This window comes from Rhopalosiphum padi, chromosome 3, assembly GCF_020882245.1.
Source record: "Rhopalosiphum padi isolate XX-2018 chromosome 3, ASM2088224v1, whole genome shotgun sequence".
NCBI lineage: Eukaryota > Metazoa > Arthropoda > Insecta > Hemiptera > Aphididae > Rhopalosiphum > Rhopalosiphum padi.
In genome coordinates, this window is record NC_083599.1 from 38659403 (window position 1) to 38673795 (window position 14393).

The following is a 14393-nucleotide window of genomic DNA, read 5'->3' on the forward strand; positions in this document are numbered from 1 at the left end:
AAAAAAATATTTTTGTACCTGTATAACGTGTATTTATGTATGCACAGTTGTTTAAAAACACACTTGACATGTATTTTACAAACAACTTTAATGTAAATATTAAATATTAATACAATTTATATTATATAATCAAAAACAAATAAATATCAAAATATGTATCATATTAAGTTAGTTTATTATAAAACCCATTTATACAGTTTACTCAAATACATATTACTATATTAGTAACTTCAGCTGCACGTGTAAATAAAGATCGACATAGTAGTATTACATAAAACTAAAAAAAATGTATTTTTACGGTTATTTTGTTTTACTTGGTAATATTTTAATGTTAGCAGCACACCACAAAGAATCTCAAAGTCGACCAAGTGAGTTTTTGTTAAAAAAATTTTATTTTTTCTAAAGTTATTATAGGTAGCTAATATGAATCTACAAAGGGAGTAAATTTGTAATCAAAATATCAATACCCTTTTGCCACTATACTAGTTTTATATGAATCAATAGCAAAGCTTGGTGAAACATATACAACAAGCTTTCAAAATGTATAGAGTACCCACAAGGTCACAAAACCTACAACATTACATTGGTCCATGACACTATGGTTTTTAATTGTTTAAATATATGCAAACAAATTTATTTTCCGATATTTACTTTGCAAACAGCTTTAATGTAAACATTATTTAGGGTGATTCTTTTTCATTGTACACTCATTATTTCAAAAAGTGTTGACTTTTTTTTTCAAAATATTTAGTTTCATGCTTTACTAAAACTATATAATATTTTTTTCATCTTTATATTTTATAGTTAAATCACTACCAACTTTTGATTTTCAGATGGCAACTTATGTTTAAGATGTCACAAAATAGTAAAGCTATATTTTTTATGGATTTTAATATTCAAATTACTTTTTATCGTCAATTCGTTATCGAGATATAGCTTTTCAGTTGGGTGGTTTTCGGTTTTGTTTTTGTAATACATTTTGTTTCTGAAGACCAGTAGTGCACAACTTTTTCATTTTGTGAATTTTATAAATGTATATATCGACGCGACGCAGCGATCGCGTCCCCCACTCCGCGCTCAAATCGTCCAACGAAGGCTACGACGCCGATCGCGACGTAAAGCTCGGCCTCTTTGATCACGACGTTCGACCGAGCCATCAGTACGACAAGTCCGACTCGAAACTTTAAACCGCCGATCCGAACCACGATAGGTAGAGATGGTGCCACATTTTTCGAAATAATATAAACGTCTAATGTCTGAACCACAATTTAATATATTTAACATATTAAATTTAATCTATTCTGTGTTTATAGTTTATACCGTACATACTCGTAAATCACAACCCTATCAATTTGGACTGCCGAATTCTATTTATAGAATAAATTCTATTTTAATATTATCTGTTTACCAATATCCTGTATATCTTCAAATCATAATTTTAATTTGTAATAATTATTAGTAGTTAAATGTACAACCGTGGTCTAAACTTACCTAATTTTAAATATTATCATATAGTACGATACGTCAATATAATAATTTTTCATTATTTTAATTTGGATTCAACTTACAAGTGTATGATAGAAAAATACGATTGGTTTCCCACTGTCTATGCCTACTGCCAAAATAAAATGAAGTGTGAATTAGTGAAAACGAACTCAAATTAAAATTATTAACAATAAATAATTACATTTACGTTGCCTTTCTATAGTTTATTTCTATTAATCTATGGTTATACTTTAAACAAATATCTAAATCATAAAAAATGTGTAAAGGCTTAACGCTTAATATTTCAGTAAAAAAAAATTATGATGGACCTTGTATTAAATTTCAAATGTTGGTTATTAAGATTAATAGATTATTCATTTTAAAATACAAAATAATTTGTACATTTTCATGATTTTTACGACTTTAGTTAAAATTTGAAATTCAAATGTTTGTAGGTGTAAAATATAATTTTGACTATGTTTTTTCGATATTTTTTTAATTCAAATTATTTACTTGCAAACAAAAATAATTTAATAAATAATTAGAAAAACAAAATATAAATGTTGAAAACGTATATTGTCTATAAATAGCGCAAAAAGTGTCAAAATAGACAATTTTTGTATAAATTTTTTATGAAAAATTAAAATCATTAATTAATCTCATATTCTATAGTACCTAACGTTAATGTGTGCCCAGTGTTCGCAAGAGCGTCATTAGTATTCAAACATTCCAAACAACTACAAAGCTTGTATTGTACTAAAATTAAAGCATTTTAGCACAATAAAGCGTCAAATATATTTTTATCATCTGTATTCGTAAGTTATCGTCGAACATTTTAAACAGTAAATTAATTTTTTGATATAATAATCAAGATGTTGATCTGAATATACTGGATGAAACTCGATTATCACCTAAAAAAAAATTTTAAATGAAGCACAACATTATTTTTTTTTTGTTTTACTGTTTACTCGAGTTTTTTGAATATTTACTTTTGAAAACGATTTAAAATGACACCAAATTACTGTGTAACGTCAAATTTTGCTAATATTTTATAGTTGCAGGTCAGAAAAACGTATAATGAACGATGAACGGATTCCTCTCTGTTTATGTTTATACCTAAATTTAAAAAAAACGAATGACAAAAGTCAGTCGACAATCGGAAAAATAATTAGTATACTATTGTCACCTTTTGCATAATATAGGTATTTATTAAACAAAAAACATAGATACTATCAAATTCTAAATAAACATTAAATATTACACCTGCAGATTGTTATAACCTGGGCTTGGAACTTATAGTACTTAAAATCATTAAAATGGGCGCTTAAAACATCATTATAATCACTTAAATAAGCATTTAAAAAACTTAAATTTGAGCAAAAATATTGAATTCAATTTTTTACATGATAAAGTAGGTAATATACATAATTTGTAACTGTGCTAAAAATAATATAATTAAATATTACTAAAAAATGAAAAAAAAATAAATCTTTATATTATAAAAAAATCAAACTTCACTTTCGAGACATTATAGATTTCCCGAGGGATTTTCTGAAAAAACTATAAAAAGTAGAAAAACTGGTTAAAAAAGCAAAAATAATCAGAAAACTGGAAATAATCTTTTTAAAAAATTGTTGAAAAAAGCACTCAAATTTCATAATTGAACGTTTTGTAACATGACATACACTTCCATAGCACTCTGCTACAATTTAAGTCAAACCATAAAAATAAGCAAATGCTTTAAGTCTCGAGCCCTGGTTATAACTTTTTAGTTTGCTACAATTTTTATGTTTAATTTTTTTTAAAACAATACGACATCATTTATCATATTATAAATGAATGAAAATATGAATTTATTGATTGGTTTTCAGGTCTTGGAATATCATCATGTAGTTTTATTGGTGATGTCAAAAAAGATTATGGTTTACCGGATGTCAATATTAAAGATATACCAAAGACGTGCACGGCTATAATTGTTGATGGATTTTATGTGGATTCAAATCACAATAATGTTAATCAGCTTTCTTGTGATACAAATCATAATACAATTGGTAATATTACTAAAATAAATGTGTAATATTTAAATATAAATTTATAATTTAATATAAATAAGTAGTAATCATAATCATAATGATTATAATTTTTGTATTATATTTAAAATATATAAATATAATATAAATATAAAAATATAAATAAATATATAATTAAATAAGTTGCAAATCATTGTATTTTTTTCAGTATTTATTTTAACTATGTACCTATCTATATTGTATTTGATTCGATAAATAAAATTATTACAGCCGAAAAATTATGAAGTAAAATGTTTAAAATTAAAACTATTATTACTATTATTACGTATCTTATCACTGGTCGTTACAGCTTTAAATATTTCTATAATCCTATGTTTATATTAGATAATTTCGAGAAATATTGTTCTACAAAATTGTAGTTTCAAAATTTGCTATCAAGAGTTATAGCTCTTATCCTTTTTAAGCCCTTCAATAACTTAAGTGGTTAAGCCAAAACAGTTTATACGTTATTATCAATTTATTAAATTTCTAAAAAATTAATTTAGCTCAAAATTTGCAGTACTTTCTTTTTATAGTACCGTAAGTACGTGCTTGGTGGTTATCTAGCTTTGAACAACTTGATAAATGGTCACTGAATTAGAGTAAAAATCTAGAGCAAGGGCCATTTACTATTTTCTATGGAGGTACGTTTTGAAACTTACCAAACTGGACGCGGTCCCTAACAGTCACTCAAATAATATTTTTGTCGTAACATTAATTTTATATGACATACTTATAGTTTATATTTATTTATATTATAACAATTTTAAATTCTACTACGCGGATAAGAGTCAGTAAAAAAAGTGTTCGTGGTTCACAAGTTGGTGACCCATGCTCTAGAGTCTAGACTATAGAATATATAGATAATAGAATGAAAATGATTCTATTACTCAACATTACAGATTTTAACATATAATGCATTTTTGTATATTATAATTTATATAGATAATTTAGAGGAAATATTGAAAAATGCTGAGAATGTATTTGTATTGTATGGTCACGTAACTCAAGAAGAATGGAATTAAGTACTTGCTTGTGACGATATTGCAAAAAACTCACAGGACGAAATGAATGGATTAAAAATCTTTTTTTGACAAACATCAAGGAATAAAGGTCTACTTATAACAAATTTAGAATTTGATGTAAGGACTATAATTTACTTTTAATTTATAAATGAATAAAATTATTATTTTAAAATAGTTCTAATGGGCTATTCAAGCCGAGAAATGTATTTAAATTTATATTTAATTGATTTAATTGTATAATTAAGTTTAATTTCACAATTGTGACAGATTCTTTTGCATTTTAAATAAAATTAATTGAATAGCATTATTATAAATGTTTCAAACTTGGATAGAATTCCATTTACAAATGTATGATAAAAAAAAAGCATTTTTAAATTATATTTTCGATATGGTGACATTTATTTTAGTGTAAGCTTTGATATCACAATGGTTAAAAATGTACAACTCATTTATTTTTATTACATTTGATACTCGTATTTATAGTTCATACAGTGGAAGCGTTGTAGCTATAACAACTTAAAATCCTTGTACACATTTTATTGATTTTAATTTGGATGTACTTAACAAATTTAACTTATGTTAATTTTGTATTCTTTATTTTTCATTATTTATATTTTTAATAAGAAATGATTAGAACCAGTTAACTTTTCCAAATTATTAAAATGTATAATAGTTCATATAAATATTTAACAATATTTTAATAAAATTTATTTTGTTTTTAAAGGACAACTCCGTAGATTTTCCCGAATACTCTGAAAATTTAAAAGTTTATCTTGATACAATGAGATCGACTTTTCCTGATTTGGCTATTGGCCTTTATTTAGTCGGAAAATTTATAGTAGATCAGTATACCCACCCAAAATCAACTTGTGAGTATATTATGTATTATCTTTATTCTTTATCTATGTACCTATGTTTATTGTTTATGTATAAATAAGAATTTGAGAAGTATTAATATTTTCAGAAACAGGTAGTATTTTTGTTGTTATACTCGAAGATACTTATTCTTACTAGCCGATAGAATATTGTTACTATAGAATGAAAAATTACATTAGGTAATAGTAAATTTTTCAAGTGATATTCTTTTATAGTGATGTCAAATTTATTAAGATTGCAGTTGTAACAACAAAATCGACTTTGTTAAATGTTAACGGCTAATATATTGATGTTGGTAAATTATATATTTCTGAAAACATTATGTTGTAATCATTAATATTGGTACACCTATAGTGGTGTTATATAGATCATCTCATTCGGTATATTAGTCAAATTAGTTATATTTTAAATATTTGAAATTAATACCATTTACTATAGCTATAGCAAATTTTATCATTTTAAAACATATTACAATGGAAACCTGATAAAATACAAAATGAAAGAATCATATCATCATAGTTTTTCTTTTTACAAAAGTTTCCAACATTCTAAAACTTTATAAATTAAATAACAATCTTAAAGTTACACTAGAATTAAATATTATAACATCAAATGTTATAAATTAATTATAAACTTAATCTATTTAATACTGATCAATATAGTCATGAAGTCAGCTATACTTAATTTTCAGTAATCTTAAGCAGTAAAGCTGCAAAACTAAAAACTTTCATTTAACTTTTTCAAGCTGTTTTTTATCATTCCTACTATGTGGGTCATGTGGGTCCTAGACAATGATAGCTAACTCCAAAATCGAATTAGGTAACATAAGACTTTAGGGACGCTGGCAATTTAAATTCATTGCTAACCCGCTTCTGAACCCAGAGTGCCTTTAAAATTTTACAATATGATCGGGTGAATTATTTCTAAATAATAGAAGATTTTTGGTTAATAAGGTATTATGTAATATTATCTCAACATAATTCGTAATTTTATGGGTCGATGAGTATCACTATTTTCAGAAAAATAAACATTAGCATATATTATAAAAAAAATAGCTGAAAAATAAAAATCTAAAGTTGAAAGTTAAACACAACTTTATTTCTAAGAGATTTTTATTTGGCATGAAAAAAGGGTACGTAAAAAAAAAGAAACGGATATTATTAATATTTTGTTTTTGGTTATATCCATTATATTAAATTATCAATCTTTAAAAAACAACGAAACATAGTAACGACTAATAAAGTGTCTTGTTCACACATAAAAGTTTTATGAGTTATCGTTATTAAAAATGTAATACTTATTTTAATTTTTTTAAATAGGGTTGTATTAAATTTTAAAGATTTTTTGGATTGCAAAATTTTTTTTATCGGCATTTCAAAAAAAAAAACTTAGAAAAATTAAAATATTTTAAAAATTTAATCACAAATAGATAACACTAAAATAAAAATTTGGTTGATCCGTTTTTGAGTTATAGCAAAATGAAAAAATCGATTTTGTCAAAAACTGGTTATGAGTAAAAATTCTTGTTTTCCGTTACTTTTTTAGGGTTTTTCTTGACGCTTTTGAAAACTGGAAATTTTATACTTTCGACCCACCGAAGTACCAACTAGATTTATTTTCCTTTTCAAAGTTCAAAGAGGGGCTGATATCAAAAATCAAAGCACTATTACTAATCAAAAACGTGATGACAGTTACAAAAATAAAAAAAATAAATACATAATACATATTATTATAAAATCAATATATTCATCATTAATATTGAGTATTATTAGCTAAAATTGGTTCTGCCGAATAAAAAGTTTACTATTTACTAATTGTACGATTAAGAAAACAGGTTCAGACATAAAACAATATAAGAAATAATGTTGTAGGAACTATAGTATTTTAAGAATATGTCTTCATATATGGTAGGTGCAGACGTGAAGTTCCAGTTTAAAAAATGAAATACAATAACGAACTAGACGAATTTATCGAAAACTATTTGCATTAAAAAAATATTAATTTTGTCTAACTAAACGTTTTTATAGTTTTGTTCAAATGCAACTGGTTCAAGTTCTTGGTGTTTCGATACTATAGAATCGTTTAATGAAAAAGTAATATTTTTTAATAAACAAAAATATTTGATGTATTTACCTAACTATTTTAAATAATTAATTTTTAGGGTCAATTTGCCAAAGAAAATGGAGCAGGATTTATAGCTAATATTATCGATTTAGATGATCCTCAAAATCATTGTGAGTGTGAACCATATCCATCGTTTAACGCTATTTTAGATGGTTTTAATGCTAATACCTCAAAGGAATGTGCTTCATTCAACAGATCGTAGAGGATATAGCTAAACCAGTTTTGGACTATATGCATTACTTCGTATTAAACTATTAGATCATTTTGTATTGTTTAACTAAAATTTAATCAATTTTATTAATAAAAAAATTCAAAAATAAATATTTAATAATTTACTAAGTGTTTGTTTTTATTGATTCTCTAATGTAATATAAGATAAAGTACGATTATTTTTTAGGGAATGCTACTAATATATTAATTACCTCAAAAACTACTATAATAGAAATTATACTTTTATCAGATACCAACTTAAAATTTTATGATGTTGGGGGAAGTATATCTTCCATGTCTTAACATCCTCTGACTTAAAAAAAAAATAGCCCACTGTATTAGTATTTTAATTGTAGCTATTTTAATGTTTTTATCAAATTTACAAATATGAAATAAATTTTTTCAAATCACTTTTGACATAATTTATTTTTAAACTAAATTTACAGTATATCTAGGAATTGTTTTACTTTTGCTGTGTCATTTAAAAATATTTTGGGTACATCCCCCCCCCCCAGACCAGACCACTACAACTGTCGTTTTACTAATATAAATATTTTAGACTGTGGTAATAACACATTATAATTGATTACATAATATATATTTTTGAAACCACTGGGAAGTGGGAATGTTATTGGCGTTATTGCCGTTACTGGAATGAAAACAGATAAAATTACTATTTTTAGAACTTATTTGGTTGTTTTCGAGATTCGACTAAAAACACGTTATCGCCTTATCGGGTTATTATTTTCGGGACCGTGTCACTGTGAACAGTGTGAACGCGTTTCATTAAATCTTGAAACCATGTTGGTATTTTGTGTTTTTACTTTTTAATGTATTAACTTTATAATTATGGATTTTATTACCAGAGTGAAACAAAAACTTAACAATTACACCTTCAGATCTGAAATTAATGTAAGTATCTACATTTATTTATTTAAAATATTTTGTTTAAGTGTTTGAATAGATAAATAATTATTTAAAATGAATGCAATAATGCAATTATGCATAACATAATTTTCAATTAAATTTACTTATTGAAAGTATTTTATATTTTAGGTACCTCATAATACTAATAATGCAATTTATGACCAAGAAATCAGGGAAACTGTACCAACAACTACTTCAATTAAAGACAATGTATGTATCTACATATATTCTATATAGTATCATTACATAGACATTATATAATTATTATTTATTGACATTTTTAAATATGAATTATTATCATATATTTCCATATTATATGTAATATCTTAATATTTTCAGTTATAATGATTATTAATATATAGCAGTTATTATTATGTTGAATGTTATTTGGGAAAAAACTTATCATTTTTTGAAAATTATTGAAAATAGTATTTTACTGTTTAATTTTTATAGTAATATGGTGATACAAATATTTTACATTTAAAAATTTGTATTTGGTGTCTATTTTTATTTATTTAAGAAGGAATTTTTTAAATATTAATATTATAATTTTCACCTGTAATAACTTATATTATTTATTTAACTTTTACAGAATTTGACATCAAATCAGACAAAACCTGTTGCAATAAAGAGTTATATTGGCTGTATGGATATTGGAAATTTTGTTGATAAACTTAATTTGGATGCCTACATAAAATATTCAATTCTTAGAAATCATTGGATTCCTCCTCCCAATTATGAGTATCCATGATCTGAACACATACGAGCAGGTGGAACTAAAAAAAGAAAGCCTTCAAAGAAACATTTAGACAACTATACTTGGTTAGTTTTATCAAATGTTTGTAAAGGACTTTTTTGTAAATATTGCTTTCTATTTGCATCAACTAATGTTAGTAATGTTGAGCTTAAAACTCTTGTGAAAAAGCCATTGCTTAATTTCTGTAAGCTTACTGGAAAAAATGGATATCTTGAAGTTCATAATAGAAACAAATATCACCGTGATACACTTCAATCAGACCAACAGTTTTTGCTTGCTTATGAAAATCGAAATAATAGTGTCATAAACCAAGTTAATTCATTTCGATTCAAACAAGTAACAGGAAATCGTGAACGATTAAAACCAATAATTGAAACTTTGATTTTATGTGGAAAACAAAACATACCTTTGAAAGGACGATGATGATGGAGAACTTCTAAATTCAAATCCCCAAATTTTAAAAAATGATGGCAATTTTCATGAAATTTTAACTTTTAAGATATAGAGTGCAATCAGGAGATATGATTTTAAAGAAACATTTAGAAAGTTCATCGTCAAGTGCTACATACATAAGCAAAGAAACCCAAAATAAATTATTGCATTGTATAGGTGATGAATTTAAGTCTTTGATTGTTGATCAAATTAAAAAAGTTGGAATTTATGCTATTATATTCGATGAAACAACAGACATGTCGCATATCGAACAACTCAGTTTATCATTTCGATATGTGTATGATGAGCGCTTTATTCAATTTGTTGATGCATATAAATGTATAAATGACAATGATATTGTATCAGGAGAATTAAAATTAACTGGTCATGCAATTGGTCATATTGTATTCAATATATATTAGAAAACCTCGATTAGATTCAAAACTATGTGTAGGTGTTGGTACTGATGGATGCAGCGTGATGACTTCAAATGATATTGGTGCTGTTACTACTATTTTGAAAACTTGTCCTATGGCTGTTCGATGTCCATGTTTCAACCATGCATTAAACATTTCTCTTTCTCAGTCATCAAAAGTGGTTTCTATTAGAAATACTGTTAGTATACTAAAAGAAGTAATTGCATTTTTAATAGTTCTGCCACAAGCGACAAGTTGTTTTCAAAAATATTTTGAAACACAATTTAAAAAAACTATGTCAAACACGTTGGATTGAAATGCATGATGGTGTGTTACAATTTAAATCATCTCTTTCAAAGGTAAATATAAACAAACAATTATACATTTAGTTAGAATTGATATTACCTATAATTTTTTTACATTTATTTCAGATTGTAGAATTGTTAGTTGAAATTAAGAGTTGGATAGATAAAGCATCATCATCAAAAGAACTTTTGCTTGTTTCTACTATTTGTACTAGTGAATTTTTGATTTCTTTATACTCTCTGATTGATGTATTAAAACATTCACTAGTTGTCAGTCGTCTTCTACAATCAGATTCACTTGATCTATAAAATGCAACACAAGCTACTCAAAGTATTTTAGAGTTATTGGGAGGAGAAAAAAGAAATAGTTGTAATCAAGAATTTAAACATATATTTTCTGAAGCACAAAAAATGGCGACTTAATTAGGCTTTGAAATTAAATTACCTCGTTTAGTTAAAACAATGAATCACAGAGCAAATTATCCTACTGAAGGAGAAGGAAATAAAGCAATAGAAAATTACTATCATTGTTCCATACATATAGCATTACTTGATGGAATTTATATAGATCTCAAGACTCGTTTAAACCCCAATACATTGGAGTTATTTGATTTGCGGTTACTAATACCAAAAGTACTTTTGACTATTATGGCTTCAGACAAAAATATCACAAAACAAATATTGCAACAAAGGATACTAAAAACTGTGCCTAAGTTTAATTACTTATGGCAAAATGATGACTATACCAAAGATGTATTAGTTTGTAAAATATTTATATTAAAATGTTTTATGTTATAACTTATAATATATCTATGATTTAATTTTAGGAGAATATGACTTATGGTTAAACATGTGGCAAAATCAATCCGACAACATAGAAATAAAAATACCAAGCACTGCTATATCTTCACTGATAGTTTGTTCTAAAGATATGTTCTTATAATTTTTTCATTATTAAAAATATTAGCAACATTGCCTGTTAGTACTGCTACTGCTGAGAGAAGTTTTTCTACTTTGAAGCGAGTCAAAACATGGCTCTATACTACCATAAGTCAGGAAAGATTAAATGATTTATGTCTTTTAAATGTACATAGAGATTTAAATTTATGTAATATAAGTGAAACGATTATTAACAATTTTGCTTCTAAAAAAAAAAATTAGATTTTGTACTGTAGTTATTTTTAAAATGAAATAATTAAAATTTATAATAGTATAATTATTATAAGTGCCTAATTATTAATTAACATAAATGATTCCTAATCCAACCATAATCAAATTAATAACGTTCACTTTACCATTTCTTTTGTATTTTTAGAAACAACAAACATTTTTATGTACTATATAGGTATGCCTCAGATGCAATTTTTTAGGAGGCCCCCCCAAAATTCAACTCTGGATCCGCCACTGCCCCCCACCCACGAAATTAGTTGTAAGCATTTACCATAGTAAAGGTAATTATTGGTGGTACAAGTGATTTTATCAATGAATGTCTAGAACTCGTTGGTGGTGGCACAAAACAAACCTGGGTGTTCCTAGTTGCTGGTTCAAAAGGATGGGATAATTATAGACATCAGGTATAAAAATTTTATAAAAACCATACATTAATACAAATATTTTATTTTTTTCAATATGAAAAATAATTAAACTAATTGTAGTACTAGTTTTTAGGCTGATGTTTCACATGCATACCAAACATTGTTGAATAATGGTATACCAGTTGATCGTATAATTGTAATGATGACAGACGAAGTATCCTTTGATTCAAAGTAAGATATATTATATATTATATTATTAATACAATTTCAAAATAATAAAAAGTAATAATTGTGGCCTAAAAAAAATATATTTTAATATCTTTAAATGGTGAATCCTATCAAATTTGCACTGATATAAATATTTTTAAACATCTTTTTATTTAATACAAATCAAATGATCAGTATTATTTGATTAATGACTATTAAATTATTTATAGATACTCGCTACTATTTGAATAATTATATAGGTATGTGAATGTTTTGTTTTTAAATAAATAAATGTAAAATATATATATTAAAAATCAACAAATAATTTATTATTTATATTGCTGGTTTTTAATAATTTATGTTTAACCTGCTGAAAATGCGTACAAATTTATAAAAAAAGGTAAACAAATTAAAATAAAATAATAATAATATTAAAAATTGTATTTTCTAATGAAAGAATTATGATGAAAAATTATGTGGAACTATTGTCATCATTGTAAAATTTATCGTGGAACAAATTGTACAGTTAAATTAAAACATTAAAACTTAATTATTTTGAGTGTAACTTAAGGAAATCATTTCTTTTTAAGTTGATTTAAATAAGTCTTAAAAGAACATAATAAAAGCAACTTACAACATCAATTTATTAGTCGGTCCTAATATATCCAATAAAAAAATTTGCAAACCAATGAGCCTCAGAATATATCAAATTATATATAACTATAAACTATTTAAAAATCAAATTTCGATGTAAATTTAAAAGAAAAATTGTGAGGATAATCGCCACTGACCATTTTTAAAAAGTTAATACCAGTTTAATATTCTAGGGGTGTGTGCGTTTGCATCATGTAAATGTGATCGAAATAACAAATTATCAATGTGTCACTGTGACTGTGTGTAAAAAAAAAGCGGAATAATCCCTCACATGCATACACATGTCAACAACGCACTACATTAAAAAAATGATTTTCTTTTTCAAAAGTATCAGTATATCGTCAATCGCATTAACTAATCCATTTATCCAATAGAATGTATGAAAATATATTTGAAATCGTTATAAAATTATGTCGATAATGTTTATCTTACATTCTTAAACATATTTGTTTCAATATTATAAAAATTTAAAGATAAGATTTTGAAAGGTTAGAGTATAATTTAAACAAATGTGAGGAATTTTGAAGAAAGTGAATTTAATATAAAAATCGTGGCGATGTATTTTTAATATTTTTATATACATACATATGTGGGCCCTTGTATTAACTTTTCAAGAACATTGGCCCAGTGGATGATCTCTTTTATGACCAATCTTAGAAAAAAATAGAAAAAAAATGAAAATATTTATAAATAAGTACCCCAAAAGAGTCAAAATATTTAGAAGATTGTAGTTTGTAATTTCAATAGTATGTTTTGGTTTTATATTACAACGAAAATATAAAATGTATAGCATTAATGTTAAAAAAATTGCATAAAAATATTCAACAAATTATTATAGGAACATTAGGAACTAGTGTAAAAAACATTAAATTTCAAGTATCTATAGCAATTTATTGTTTTTAGTCACACAAAAAAAAAATAATTGATTTTGTCAATTATTAATTTTGCATAAAATTTTTATTTATTTAATATTAAAATTCAAAGTTTATTTTTTTTATCCAAATTATATTGAAAAATACTAGGGATTTTTCCTTTTTGATCCACTTAAATAACAACTAAATGTAATTTTTCACCAGAAATCACATCCAAAATTAAAATTCAAAACAGTAGATTGCACAAAATGTGATGAGCGATGATAGATAGGACATAAACATATATCATACAATAACATTGGAATATGGTAAAACGATTTTGGTAAAAAACACAGACAAAATCTATAGCTATTTTATTTATTTTAATTTGATGCATAAAACATAAATCACGAATAATTCAAAAATTCCACTTAATTCATGCTGCTTTTGAGTCATAAATATTATATAACTATAGTTATTAATTACGAACTAAAGTTTACAAAATGGCAGGTTTATATTA

At 25.0% G+C, this 14393-nt stretch overlaps 2 long non-coding RNA genes across 5 annotated transcripts; both read left to right on the forward strand.

Annotated features, from left to right (window-relative positions):
* The first annotated feature begins 202 nt into the window (after nucleotides 1–202).
* Nucleotides 203–8013, forward strand: LOC132927784 (uncharacterized). Of its 4 annotated transcripts, none has more exons than XR_009661842.1 (7): nucleotides 203–368; nucleotides 2541–2687; nucleotides 3357–3536; nucleotides 4500–4696; nucleotides 5304–5448; nucleotides 7483–7548; nucleotides 7617–8013. It is a non-coding gene; the product is annotated as an uncharacterized LOC132927784 (long non-coding RNA). The 4 variants fall into 4 exon arrangements; XR_009661843.1 differs by having other exon boundaries at nucleotides 2547–2687; XR_009661844.1 differs by lacking the exon at nucleotides 2541–2687.
* A 71-nt stretch (nucleotides 8014–8084) lies between these two features.
* On the forward strand, nucleotides 8085–10390 carry LOC132927785 (uncharacterized). The gene is made up of 3 exons (XR_009661845.1): nucleotides 8085–8701; nucleotides 8846–8930; nucleotides 9309–10390. It is a non-coding gene; the product is annotated as an uncharacterized LOC132927785 (long non-coding RNA).
* Nucleotides 10391–14393: the final 4003 nt, after the last annotated feature.